The following is a 12768-nucleotide window of genomic DNA, read 5'->3' on the forward strand; positions in this document are numbered from 1 at the left end:
TTACTTGAGGTTAAATTGATTGTGCCTAATATCACACTCTAAGGCTTGGAAAATCTTAGAGTGAAATTCATTGATTTGGTTGGAAGACTTTCAATGAGATTTTAGAAATCATTATCTATTAACATAAACCTGCTCTTAGTTGTAAAATCGTAAAATACGTTGGATCGTTACTTGAGTGCAATCTCCCATTATTCATGCTTGTGGCCATTGATCATTTTACTCGCTTTCTAGGTTAGTTTACATTTCCGCATTAGTTATAATTTTCTCAAACAAAAACCAAAATATTATCTATCGTTTGGCTTTAGCGTAGTTGGTGAAAGTTCCTTACTTTCTTAATCGCCTAGCATATTGTTCCCTGTGGGATCGACCCCGACTCATAGTTGGGTAAATATATTGCATACGACCGTGTACAATTTATCTTCGAGGAGTGTATTTGGACGTTATCAACCATCAAGACGCGGGGCCAAGGGGTTGGTAATCAAGGAGCGAGTGATACGCATGTACCACGTCATGTACTCATGGACCGGAGTGTCATGTCCGACCGCGGCTAGATTCGTCATCCTCGCGTTCCATGCATCGACTTCCTGGTGCATACGTGCCCGCCATGTCACACTGTCGATCGAACACTCGTCCCTGGTATAGTGGGTGTGCTCCCAACGTGTAGCCGCGGGTATGTTCTGCACATGCCCAAACTGTCGTAATACGCGGTCGGGCGCGTGATGCCCAACGATGTCCATATGGATCAATGGACACCGTGCCATCCACATGTGCTCACCAGTCCTACAAAACGCCGGCAGCTGACCCAAAATCTGATCATACGACGTCCATATGAAAGCCTATAAAAGGAATTCAACTAGTTAACAATAAAAGACTAACAAAAATAACAAACTAATGTTAAATAAAAAAAACTTACCTCGGGCGCCGTCATGCGGTCTAACTGATCACTAAACGGGAGAATGACATGGTGCGTCTCCACACCTCTGGTACGGCCTCGCGACCATCTCCGTGCGTATGGCATATCCTCAGCAACATAGTCATCGGGAGGGTGAGTAGCTATGGGATGAAAAGGTCTCAACCTAGTCCACACCCATATCTGTCATAGTCATCAAAAAAATTATTTATCAGTCATCATTTCGAAAAAATATATTTAGTGTTTTATTACACACACTTAAATACATTACCTGAAGAAGAGGGCTAAATGCAGCGACCTCAAGCCTCTCGCCCATAGAGGCTCGATCAAATCCTCTGTACATGTAAGCCAGGACAGCGGCGCCCCAACTATAACATCCCAGCTGGTCTAGATCCTCAATAAAGAGCAGATACCTCATGCTCATATTCGCACCCGACGTGTTCAGGAACATGATGCCCCCGAATATGATGAGAAGATATAAGCGAGCACGTGGTCAACATCAGCCTGAGGCGTCGCCTCGTCAATCGGATCCTGCAGATCTACGAGGCGCAAGTGAGCATCGAGGGAGGACCGCAACAACTGACTCCGTCCACGCATATCCCTCTGCAGAGGCTCGAAACCAGTGAGCCTAGTCAACTCCTGGCGATACGGCAGCATCTCCGGAGGATCCACTCTATATAATGCCTATCCATCAATCTGCAGACCATAAATCACCTCGACATCCTGCAGGGTGATGGTAGCCTCACCAGTGCGGAGATAAAATGTATGGGTCTCCGGTCGCCAGCGCTCAATTATGGCCGTCACTAGAGCCCTATCGTGCACAAACCGACTAACCTCGATGCACTGGTAGATACCGCCCCGACGTAGTATATCTATGACACGAGGATGTGGGGGAATAACCTCTAGAATATCCCATGTTGACTCCCCCGAACGGGTACGGACCACTCTACTAGAGGATACAGTGCATCCCATACATACTAGGACCTATGCTCATGCTGTGGATAATGTACCTCTCTGTTGTCGAAGGGCCCCGGCTCCATGGTGGTATCCTATCTATTTTAGGAATTTTAAATTAATCATTAATACATGAAGTAAGGATTAAAGTGGTATATTTTTTACGCATTTTAAATTAATCATTATTTTTTTAATTAATCTCTACTACGTAGTATTAGTTATGTAATCTTTTACTGAGAAATTATACAAAGGATTGAATCCTAAACTAAGAATTTTCAATTTCTAATTAGCAAATAAATAAATTAACAATTAAAGATATAAAGATTAATAATTAACAAATCAAAAAATTAACAATTAGATAGCAAACAATTAGCATATAATTAATAAATAGAAAATTAACTAACTAATCAAATAAATAACAAATTATTAGCATATAATTAATAAATAAACAACTAACTAATCAAATAATTAACAAATTATTAGCATATAATTAATAAATAAACAATTAACTAACTAATCAAATTATTAACAAATAAATAATTGGCTTAACAAAAAATAAATAAATAATTAGTTAGTCTAAAAATTGAAATAACTAATCTAACTATTACCAAATACTAAATAAACAATTAAAAAATTAACAACAAATAAGCAAATAAACAAATTAATTAGCTAGTCTAACAATGAAATAACTAATCTAACAATTACCAAATACTAAATAAACAATTAACCAATTAACAACAAATAAACAAATAAAAAAAATTTAAAAAAAATTAAAAAATGGACTGAAAACAGCCCTTTTGAGCACAACAAAAGTGCGTAAAAGTTTTTTTTTTTTGTCCATATTCGCACAATAGTAATGCTTAGGTTAATAATGTAATAGAAAAATTGTAGTAAAATACCTAGATTGAAGCTTTGATTTTGAGTTTTTGACTTGAATTATACGCCGCTTTATTGCGAAGAAACTTATTCCTAGACTTCAATATACCAAAAATATTGACTTTTGGGTTGGAAATCAACAAGAAAATGATGTTTTTGATCGCGTGGGACCTCGAAAAGGGACCTTTAATGGTTGATTTTCCTTTTTTTTTTTTTTTTTGAATTGGAGGATCAGTGGTGGGGAAGAAGAAGGGCCCGATTTATTTCACCTCTTTTACGCACAGATTCTGTGCGTAAAAGGACTTAAGTGTAAAACTACACTTTGATCCTTTTACGCACATAATCTGTGCGTAAAGGCTATTTAGGTTTTTTTTTTTTTTAATGGGTTATTTTGGTTCCAAAAATTTATTTTTTGGTTACAAAAGTCTTGGGCCCGTAAAAAATATGGTACCCTATTCAATTAAGTAACTACTCCAACTTGAAGGAACGACGGTGAAAACATTCTAATCCCTTTATTTATGTTGCATAGCAATACAAAGAAATATTCTAATATTTTAATATTTAATATTCTGCTAAAAATACTTAGATTAGATTTAAAATTTCATAGAAATTGATCCATAATTTTTTAATTAAGATTATCATAGTAAAATTATAAATTAAGGATAGAATGATTATTTTGTACTACATCGATCTATCCCATTATATATGGCACGGTTGCCATAAGGAGATTTTAACAACAACTTCATTATGAATTTTAAATTTATTTTATTATTTTTTATCAGAAAACTTATGGAATTTGAAGTTTGAAATTTACAATAAAAATTAAATAGCTTGACCCAATGAGAGGTGATCGCACTTTAATAACTTAACGTTGAATTTAATTATTTCCCACAACTGAACATAAGAAATAAAATTCTAAACAAATATATGGCTACCGACAACATACATTTTTGAGTGGGAAAGATAAGTTTAACCATTACAAAATGATACAAATATACCCCGCCGTTATAAAATGGTGCAAGTATATCCTATTTGCTGACGGAATTTAAAAAAAAATCATTTAGGTTATTTCTTAATTAAAAAAATGACACGTGAATTTTAAAAAAAAAAATTACTCATATTTTTTTAGAAGACATATTTTCTAATGTCACATAGTAATTTTTTTCTGATAGGTCGGATTTGATTCCTTTTAAAAAATGGATAGACTCATTGGGCCTGGGCAAAAGCCCGGGCTATCGTCACTAGTATGAGTCATATGGCGCACAAGGGCTTCTAGAAGCAATGTAATTTAATCTTCAGATTTCGTTATCTATTGCCTTTTATTCCTTTTGTGCAACTAATTAATTAGTTTGTTAGAGGACTACGAATAGTTAGATGACAAGTGTACAATTAATTAGATTTTATTTCTATAAATTTTACATTGTACAACTGAAGCAATGTACACAACAATACATGCTCAATTCATCTATTTTTCTTCCATTTTAACAATATATTAAAACAATGGCCAAGTCTAGCATCTCAAAATCACTTCATGACGCCATTTTCATTGTGTTCCTTCTCTCAGGTATTTACTTTCACCCTTTTAGACTACAATTGACCTGTAGTAGTAGTAGCAACAGCAGCTTAAGTTATAAACGTTATTGCCAATTTTTTCCTTTTATTAATTCGTTACCTTTTTCGCGTTCGCCGCCATGGATTTATAATTTTTGTCCAGACGAAAATGCAAATAACTTAGAAAGGAGAAAGATAACGCATAAATAAAATTGTGGCAAACATAAAATTCTGTGCAAACTGGTTGCCAAATCACAGTCCTCCTGCCTTTGAGCCAAAAGAATCTGATTCAAAATGATTTGACATTTACGAGTTTGTGTTAGAAAAAGAACAAGCATAATAGAGAAAATAAGACTAGCTTTAAGGCATAAAAGATAGCATAGTGACTTTTAAAATATATTAAATCTATATTCATTAGGAAATTACGGGTAAACTAATATCGTGATATAAAAAAAGCCAAAAATCATACATATTAATTTTGGTAACCACTTCGTCAGAGAAACTTAAATTCAAATAAAACCGAATTATTTATTAAATTTTTAAAAAACGTATAATATTTGCATTTGTACACTCTTATTCGTATGAGTTTTAAAGTTGAAGTAGGCATTGACTTGTAGCGTATTTAAGAAAAGCTACTTTCACCGGTGTGAGACAAACCCACAGTCCCTACAATAACAAACTATTATGCTACAAAAAAGTCAAAATTAGTGCAAAATTGATTTTAGCTAAAAAAAAAAAAAAACTGATGATTCGTCGCTATATAAAGATTAGCAACGAATTTTGTTGTTTAGTTATCAAATTTGTCCGTCACTAATTCCTGTATTTTTTTAATAATGTTACAAAATGTTGATATATATATATGCAGTTCATGAGATGATAGGGATTGAGGCAAAAGAATGTAACGAAGGGCTGCCATGGGTGACAACACATTGCCGAGGAGAGGTGGCGGAGGGGAACTGCTGGGTTGAATGTCAAAAGAGACACGGTATGAATGTCAAAGCCAGTTGCAGAGGCGACGTCGCTTTGCCTACTCAGTTTTGTTGGTGCAGCTGGCCGTGCTAATCCCTAGAATAGTGCTACTCCCTTATGCCCTTAATGCTATTGTCAAGCGATTTTTCCATTTTGCTAATCTCTTGCATCTATATATAACAATGCAACTGATAACTTTTGCTTTCAAGTGATTGATATTTGATTAAAAAATTTACAAACAATTTTTTTTATAGAAATTGATGTTATAAATGCCCCGAGAAGTAGAATTCTTTAAAATACCGAATGGTCCATAATGAAATTAATTACTCGAGGATAAATGCTTAAATTATTTTAGGGGTGTAATGTAAATAACTCTACAAATTACGCTAGAATTGGTTCTGTTGACTAGATACCCAATTTGATCGACCAACAAAAGCCTCAAATCATTTCTGAAGTAAATAAATGGACTCTATCATAGTTACATGGAATACTATCTTTTCTCTCTCGTCTAGCACATATATTTTCAAGAGTATAAAAGTACAAGGCAAGAGCATTAATTCTATTTCCTGAAGAATTTCAAGCCTTCCGACAAACTCGAGATCTAGTCAACATTCAAAGGTCAACAGTCAACTTCAACATCTTAGACTTCTCTTCTGTTTGTTTTTTACTCCATCATATCATTATCATGGAGTAGTTTAAGATAATGAACTTTTATCGATGAATAGTTGGTCTCTCGACTAATTTTAACATACAAAACTATTCCAGGGATGAGGTGAGATAATTAAAATCTATCTATGTTAAAAAATTTATTCTTTTTAGTGGTACAACTTATAAACAATGTGATCTCGCTTATCACTCAAAAATAAATGGAGAAGGAGATTTTCTTTGATACATTGAATTAATTGAAAAATGATGGAGATTTTATTTTTACACAACGAAGAAACTAAATAAAGAAATCTTTTAGAATAGACAAAATTAAACGAAAATAAGCTAATTATAAATAAGGAGGCTCTTAATTTAGTTACGCAAATTATCTAAGTATATGAATTACGTTATGGTACCTATGGCAGAAGAAAAATGCACTCTTCTTTATCCTCCTATCTCGCACTATTTTATGTGTTCAATCCTTTTCTAATATCTTTTTATAAGAAAAATTTATGTTCTAATAAAGCTAAATAAAATATTAACGGGAGAAAGAATCTTTCTAAAATTATCAATCAGGTCATGCACTTTTTCCCTATATGACTCACCTTTCATTTTTATAAGTGAGGAAAGTCTAAAAGTTGGATGCCTTGTTATTCTAGCGTTGATAATACGTCGTGAAGTGTCAGCTCCAGCAATACCACCATCATAATATTATAAATATTATACTCACTCCCTCTCAAAAAATGTCAAAGTTTCTTTTCTCCGGAATCAAACTTGATGAATTTTAACCAATATTTTTCAAAACTTATGTTTTCACTTTGATATGAAGAATTGCAACTTATAATACTTTTGATATAGTTTTTGAATATATATATTTTAATCTTAAAACAGTGAATTAATTTAATCAATTTAATTTAAGAGATTAATCATATTGACTTTCAAGAAGCGAACTGTGACAACTATTTTGAGACGGAGGGAGTAGCATGTAATGCTAGTGAGGATGACCAGGTTCAATGAACCTACAAAAGGAATCTGCTGAAATAACAGCCCTCAATTCCATTTGCAGGTTGAGAGTTCCTATAAAGAAGCTTGATTGATGATGAAATGAAATTCAAACACAAAGGTCTTCCCTTGTCTTTGTTTTTATAGAATTACTCCAAGGATGTAACTGTGCCATTATCTTCATCTTCAAACTCTCTTCTCCTCCAATCTCAACTATGAGCTAGGTCAGTTATTTTATCATATCTTTTCTGTTTACTTTTTTGTTTTTTGGGTCATCTAAACCTAAACTTTCATAATCTCTAGTTTCCAATTCTGCAAATACAATAATATTTTGCTCTCTATGTTTCAACTTATATATTTTACTCTCTTTTTTAGTCAATTCCAAGAAGTACACTTTGTATAATTTAAGAAGCCATAATTTCAATATTATCGTTTTACCCTTAATGACGCGTTGTTAAAAGAATGACATCACATGGTTATGACTATAAAATTCAAAAGATATTCTAGGTATATTAGACACACATCTACTTTAGGCAACAAGATTTAAAATAGTACTATTTACACATTACATTTTGTGCCTAATTAGATTAAGACACACAAAACGAAATTAAGTAGCGTTTGAAAACAATTTATTTCTCTGGTTGAGCTTCATAAACAATCTCTTCACTGGAATTCTCTATGGAATTGGAGCAAACTACTGGGGGAAAAAAAAAGTAAATACGTCGAGAACTTTATTAGTACATATATAATTCAACTTTGATTTTACTTACATCAAATAAATCGATGGTTGTTGCTATATTTGGCCTTTACTACCTACTACGTACAAGGACATCAATATATACAGATATAAGGCAGATGATAAGGACGTCCTCTATAATCTGTTTTTATTTATTTATAGTTCTCTAATATTTCCAATCTAATCGCCCAACTAATCCATCCTCTGTTAATTTTTTTGTTATCATCTACATCAAATTATACTAAATTGAAAAATATTTTGATTTGAGTCGATCTTTTAGTTCGCTGAGAATTTTAATGGGCGAACCTAGCTCCCCCATAGGCAAATTCTTTATATGTTTTCCCTCATCCCAATTTCATTAAGTGGAAGGAATATCATCAATATTCAAGCAAAAATACTAAAGCTAGTATCAACATGAAATAGTTTTTACTCTGTGCAGGAAGCTGTGGCTAAAGTCTACGAAGACTTCAAGACCATGAAGAGTCCTACGTATGGTACATTTGCAACCTTGAATTCATGCCAACAAACTCATCTGAATATCAGAAATTTTTAAAACAAAAGAAACTCTCAGCTTATTGTGTGACTATGATTACAAGAAATGCTTCGCTTGAGGAAACTAAGGCCATTTTAAGGAGCATTTTTGCTAGCAGTTTCTTTTAATTTGACTTGAAGAACGTCCAAAGAATGGACTGGCTAATAAAAGAACCTGAAAGAGTTACTAGTAGGTATCGGTCGCGTGTCCGATGAAATAGTCGAGGTGGACACCACTATAGTCCAGATACCATACCATGCCACCATTATAATTAAAAAAAAAAAACAAATTGAAAGAAACAACGCACAAGTGGTAGATGCATATTCACCGAGGAGTTCATTATCTATTATATATACAGAAGAAAAAAACCGTTGTTGTATATACAGTATGATTCCCGATGATGACGATGCGGATGAGCCCCTTTCGGCCCTGACTCCGTCCTTGAGCGCAGAAAGCATCAATTGATGAGTTCCCCCTGTAAACTTCATTGTTATTGTCTCAGATACTTATTTCTTCTTTCCTCGTCGAATAAAAGGCTATTCACCTTCTTTTTATAAGTTAACAGTTAATGAAAAATTCACACTACCTTGTAACTCCTCATTGTTTTGTTTTTGCCCCTTACTCCTTTACTTAAAAGGTTTTTGTTTTTTACATTTATGCACTGCCATTAAGGTGAATCTATAGGCTCTTTTAGCAAAGTACATAATGTATCCTCAAATTTCCAATATGATTTTATAAGATCTAGTTTCATTCAAGTAATGGATTCTAGGCAACTGAAAGGATCTTGTGATCAATCCAAAGATCATTTGGATTGTAACTTTTCATTTCTTTAACGACATAAAATATTAAGAGGGAAAAAAAATCTTTTTTTTGTACCTATCTCCCTGTAAAATCATTTACTCCGTTTAGAAAACATGGTATATGAAAAGAGATAATCTAATACACAGCGATTGCAATATTCGCCTATCTATCACATTGATGAACCCAATGATTTATTTGGATCTCTTTGTCGATATATCTATACTTTGCATCAATTAGTAAAACAGTTCCCCAAAAAAGGAGTGTTTCTTCGGCTAATGTAGTCATCAAATCATAAACATATTTAGAAGTAATCTAGGTTCAAATTTGCCGTATGTTATTTTTGAAATTTGGAATTTATTGCCTTATAAATTACTTTTAGAAACCATAACAAATTTAATACTCTTTTTTATTTATAATTCCATATGCTCTTTCCCATTCCAAAATTGACATAACATTGTTAGTATCCAAAACAGTGACTGTAACGTTTCTATAGCGGGCTTAGCCGCATTAAATCCACACCTAAAAGGGCTTCTGATCGGGCACCCAAGCCCAATCGATGTGGGCCTAGGATTTAGTTCCTTCTCTCTTTTTTTTTTTTTTTCGAAGAAATTGCAGGGTTTGTTCAAATGGACTGGTTTTTAATTGTTGCCTTCAAAATCGAACTTTGCCCAGCAACCGTAAGTTATTTTGAGGGAAATAGTCATGCGCTGCATTACTTATGAAATATTAAGATGCGAAAATATAAATTTATGTTCAGCGTCAAAATTATTTGTCTTGAGGATAAAAATTAAAGACAAGCATAAATAGGGGCAAAAGTACAGTGGACCCTTTCTTTTCTTTTTAGATGTATGTAACCTGGCTACCTCTTCCTTTCCTCATTAAGTGAATACATCGATAATCTTTTAAATTTATTAATAAATTTTATTCACACATCTGAATTTATCATGTTCTAATTAAGCACATGAATATATGATAAAGTGTTTCTATTATACACTTCCGTCTCAAACTTTTGAATTTTTTTTTGCTCGTATTTTTAAACGTCCATTACATAAACACATAAAATATGTCACATCTTTTAATTATATACATCAGCATCAACTGGAACATGCCTGAGGTAATACAACTTATTGAGGATAATGAGTATAACTAAAGGAGGTGATATATCTTAATTGGTTAACGTGTCTACATGTTTGACGTTTGACACGCACAAAAACTTTTTCAAAATTTTAGTCAGAAATTTCCAACACAAACACTTTATCACATGTTAAGATGCTCAATCAAAATAATTTATAATTTAAATGTCTAAATAAAATAAGTTATAATAAAATTTAAGGGGCAGTCAATGTATTAATTCAGCCTTTCTCAATTCCTTTTTCTAATTAATTAATTATAAGAAAATACATGTTTGTCCCACTTGAAGTAAGATTCGTAATCTTTCTTTCTGGAATACTAACAACAAGAATTATTGACAAAAATTCTTATATTTAAATTGTTTTAACAATGAATTAATAATGAGATGGACTAAGCAATCTAAAGTGAATATTCATTGAGACGAAGTATGATATTAAGCGAAGAAAAGAATAATTTTAGGAAAAAGACCTTTTATCCGACAGAGATATAAATGTTTATCAAAGCAAATATTGACCAGATCCCCCAAACAAGAGTCTTTGAGCATCATAAATTTATACACTCTCCCCACTTGTATCACTGCATTATCTGACATTCTAACTTGCTCATTTCATTTTTCTTTATCTATTTTTTGTTTTAATGAACCAGGGCAGGTGTTAGAAAAAATGAGCTGCATCCGATCAACTTCAACTGACCTATCTTATACTTTAATATAAGTCAACTTGACAATTTTTTAACTACTACAATAATTACAAATTGGGAGCTATTTATTGATGCTCATTAAGTTAGGATACAAATAACAACAACAACAACAACAACAAGCCCAGTATAATCCCACTATGTGGGGTCTGGGGAGGGTAGAGTGTACGCAGACCTAACCCCCACCTTGAAAGGTAGGGCGGCTGTTTCCGAAAGACCCTCGGCTCAAGAGAGGAGAGAAAAATAAAAAAATAAAATAAAAAAAGGACAAGACAAAAGGTTAGATATGATCAAGCGTATCAAAAACAATATGAAAGCAAGGAATAACGAAGCAAAAGAGTCATGGTAAAAGGAGAATTAACTGCTATAAATAACTATGAAAATGAAAACAATGAAAGTAAATAAGCCATTATAAACCAACAGATACTCGCAGAAATCAAGAGACAAGAAACTATAGAACAACATAACTACTCTTAAGGGGGGATAAACGCGACTACCTACTATCATTCTACCCTAATATGAGTCCTTCATACCCTCCTATCTAAGGTCATGTCCTCCGTAAGCAGGAAATGCGTCATGTCCTGTCTAATCACTTCCCCCCAATACTTCTTCGGCCTACCTCTACCTCTTCTGAAACCGTCGCTGGCCAACCTCACGCACCTCCGCACTGGGGCATTTTCATCTCTCCGCATCACATGCCCAAACCATCTCAACCTCGCTTCCCACATCTTGTCTTCCACTGAGGCTATTCCAACCTTGTCTCGGATGACTTCATTCCTAATCCTATCACTCCTAGTGTGCCCACACATCCATCGCAGCATCCTCATTTCCGCCACTTTCATCTTCTGAACATGAGATTTCTTGACTGGCCAACACTCCGCCCCATACAACATAGTTGGTCTAACCACCACTTTGTAGAACATGCCTTTAAGTTTCGGTGGCACCTTCTTATCACACAACACTCCGGAAGCAAGTCTTCATTTCATCCATCCTGCACCAATACGATGTGTGACGTCATCATCAATCTCCCCATTTCCTTGTATAATAGACTCAAGATACTTGAAACTATCTTTCTTCTGTATGACCTGGGTGCCAAGCTTCACTTCCACGTCAGCCTCCTGTACTATATCACTGAACTTGTACTCCAAGTACTCTGTGTTGGTCCTCTTGCCTTTAAGTTTCGGTGGCACCTTCTTATCACACAACACTCCGGAAGCAAGCCTTCATTTCATCCATCCTGCACCAATACGATGTGTGACGTTATCATCAATCTCCCCATTTCCTTGTATAATAGACCCAAGATACTTGAAACTATCTTTCTTCTGTATGACCTGGGTGCCAAGCTTCACTTCCACGTCAGCCTCATGTACTATATCACTGAACTTGCACTCTAAGTACTCTGTGTTGGTCCTACTCAACTTGAACCCTTTAGACTCCAGAGTTTGTCTCCAAAACTCCAGCTTAGCGTTAACCCCGCTGCGAGACTCGTCAATCAGGACTATGTCATCCGCAAATAACATACATCATGGCACCTCACCTTGAATTTGCCGCGTCAATCCATCAATCACCAAGGAGAATAAAAATGGGCTAAGAGTTGATCCCTGATGCAGCCCCATCACCACTGGGAAGTGCTCTGAGTCTCCTCCCAGAGTCCTTACCCTGGTCTTGGCCCCATCATACATGTCCTTGATCGCCCTAATGTACGCCACAGGTACACCTCTAGCCTCCAAGCATCTCCATAGAACCTCTCTCGGCACTTTGTCGTATGCCTTTTCTTGGTCGATAAATACCATGTGCAAGTCCCTCTTCCTCTCCCTATATTGCTCCACCAGTCTCCGTACAAGATGAATAGCTTTTATAGTTGAGCGCCCCGGCATGAATCCAAACTGGTTCTCTGAGATAGACACGCCTTTCCTCACCCTCATCTCCACCACCCTTTCCCACACTTTCATAGTGTGGCTTAGC

The 12768-nt window shown here is 34.7% G+C and overlaps 2 long non-coding RNA genes across 2 annotated transcripts; both read left to right on the forward strand.

The window, feature by feature from the left end:
• The first annotated feature begins 4178 nt into the window (after window positions 1–4178).
• On the forward strand, window positions 4179–5468 carry LOC132619237 (uncharacterized). Its single transcript, XR_009574627.1, has 2 exons — window positions 4179–4304; window positions 5157–5468. It is a non-coding gene; the product is annotated as an uncharacterized LOC132619237 (long non-coding RNA).
• A 1187-nt stretch (window positions 5469–6655) lies between these two features.
• On the forward strand, window positions 6656–8768 carry LOC132618308 (uncharacterized). Its single transcript, XR_009574050.1, has 2 exons — window positions 6656–7131; window positions 8083–8768. It is a non-coding gene; the product is annotated as an uncharacterized LOC132618308 (long non-coding RNA).
• Window positions 8769–12768: the final 4000 nt, after the last annotated feature.

The sequence above is a fragment of the Lycium barbarum genome, chromosome 11 (genome assembly GCF_019175385.1).
Source record: "Lycium barbarum isolate Lr01 chromosome 11, ASM1917538v2, whole genome shotgun sequence".
Classification (NCBI taxonomy): domain Eukaryota; kingdom Viridiplantae; phylum Streptophyta; class Magnoliopsida; order Solanales; family Solanaceae; genus Lycium; species Lycium barbarum.